This window comes from Triticum dicoccoides, unplaced genomic scaffold, assembly GCF_002162155.2.
Source record: "Triticum dicoccoides isolate Atlit2015 ecotype Zavitan unplaced genomic scaffold, WEW_v2.0 scaffold81936, whole genome shotgun sequence".
NCBI lineage: Eukaryota > Viridiplantae > Streptophyta > Magnoliopsida > Poales > Poaceae > Triticum > Triticum dicoccoides.
In genome coordinates, this window is record NW_021302432.1 from 1 (window position 1) to 2,159 (window position 2,159).

Sequence of the window (2,159 nt, forward strand, 5' to 3'; positions counted from 1 at the left end):
TCCATGGTTTCTGTATTTGCAGTTCGCCTGACACATCTACTCACGATGACAGTGAAGTATATCAAGCTGGTGCTAAAAGAAGGTTTGTGTTTATCCTCTCTAATATATTTTTACTGTTGTTGTACTTGGTTGGTCGCTAATGCTTTTTTGATACAACATAAGCAGGACTCTTAACCCCTCTATTCCTCATAAGGAGAGCTTGGAGTCTGAAGATTTTTCTGCAAAGTAGGTTTCCCTTTGGCTCTAATTCATGATATTTGGTAACTTGTTGTTGTTGTAGTTATATTGATAACCTGGTGATTTCAGATACCAACAAAAATTTATTTGCCTATATTACGGTTGCAGAAGTCCTTGTGGATATCCTATACAGTATAAATATGAACCACCACTTGGTGGATCGCTGCTGTTTAGAGCTCTGCTCTGTTAATGCTACTTTGAGTCTAGATGGCATTAACTACATTGAAGGGATCTAGCTAGGTTTGCAATGGCATGTGTACTAACGAATCATTTTAGTCTCAGGTTTTCCCTGCAAAACTGAAGTTCATGTCTCATGTTTGGATTAATCACGGTGTAGTCTGATGGTAATTTGTCTACTTAGTGCAGTTTATGTATTCTTCCACAACTTCATTTAATGCTTTCAGAGTTAAAGTTTTGGGGATAGTTTGGATGTTATACCCAAGGCATTATAATTGCTCTATATTATTCTTAATTTCATATATCATCACCTTAGACTACTCGAACTGTCGGCCATGCTTTGTGATCATGTGCGACGAGCATATTGTTCGGTGCTGCTATTTTCCATTCGCTGCTGGGTTGCTTCTACTCTCCACCAATCTGTCAAGTAGCAAAGAGTAGGTTTGACCTCAATTTCGATGCAGACATGGATTGGGATGTGATGCATGTACTTGCTAATTAAGGGATTTGGATCTTGCCCTCAATTAGAGTTCCCAATCTCAACGAAGTGGGGTTTACGAATTTTATTATTTTTTAGCTTGAATGGACTGTAGCTTCGCTTAATTGACTGACAGTTGTATTTGACTGCATAACTGGATTAATTGATTTCATGGCAGATGCCGGTTTTGACCTTGGTTGATCATGCTTTGTTCCTTGTTTGGCCTGCAACATATTTTCTATGCATTCGCAGAAATGGTAACTGAATAATTACTTCATACTGCAGAACATCTTGCTTAATACCTGAGTCCCCGGCCCTTGTTGCTACAGGTTTATCTTGGACATGATTCTCAAAGAAGATACAGATGTGCATGCTTCATATCTTCTACACGCTTATGCAAAGCAGGATTTTATTCATATTTTGATGAGCTTAATTTCTTATGCTAATGTTTGCTTCCGCCTGAAGGATACATATGGTATGTTTTGTGAGCGGTGGGTATGGATGAGGTGAGTGCGTCTGTTAGTGCATCATTTTTGTTGGATACTTTAATCTGTTAAGGTTGGTATATATTGAGTGTTGATGATGACATGTTTATTTTGATTGGCGTGGTTGCCTCAAAGTAATGCCCTGCTACTCCTTGGGGGGCGTGAGTGAAGATTTATGCCTTAAGCATAGGAATGAGGGAGTAGGTATCCAACAGAATAGGCGATGATGCTAGGAGAAAAAGAAGACTTTGATCTGGTTCTTCAAAGAGGTACATCAAGGAACAAGTACATGGTGCTACTCGATGGTCAGCCAGATTCTGACTATTATTTTGGGATGCCAAAGAGATAGCACATGATGTTCGACCGCTGGGGAATTGAAGTATAGTGCTTACCAATATACTGGCATGTATTTTTTTCTAAAGGATATAGTGGTTTCCTTTAGTTGAAATACATAAAATTTTCACCCCCAATGATTCAACAAGAGTTGTTCATTAAAAGTGTGTGGTCTCTTTCTTCATCAAGAATTGAAATATCTGTGCTATTATAACTCCATGGAGAGCAATAATATAATTTTCACAAGGGGTGACCTTTATTGGCTAATTGTATAGCTTATGATCTTATGGAGTTTAGGTTTGTAAATCCATGTATTTTTTAGATGAAGAAACAAAGAAGGAGATGACTATATCAAGGATCACATATGGTTAAATGTAGAAACAATGAACACGGTGGCATATCAGTTGCAACATGGTGAAAATTTTAGGATAGAAGGATAAACGAATTGC

General features: G+C 38.0%; 1 long non-coding RNA gene across 3 annotated transcripts; it reads left to right on the plus strand.

The window, feature by feature from the left end:
- Window positions 1-21: 21 nt before the first annotated feature.
- LOC119347982 lies at window positions 22-1,969 on the plus strand. 3 transcript variants are annotated; one of them, XR_005168622.1, is made up of 3 exons: window positions 22-82; window positions 166-1,398; window positions 1,513-1,969. It is a non-coding gene; the product is annotated as an uncharacterized LOC119347982 (long non-coding RNA). The 3 variants fall into 3 exon arrangements; XR_005168623.1 differs by having other exon boundaries at window positions 166-1,149; window positions 1,222-1,969; XR_005168620.1 differs by having other exon boundaries at window positions 166-1,969.
- The last annotated feature ends 190 nt before the right edge of the window (window positions 1,970-2,159 follow it).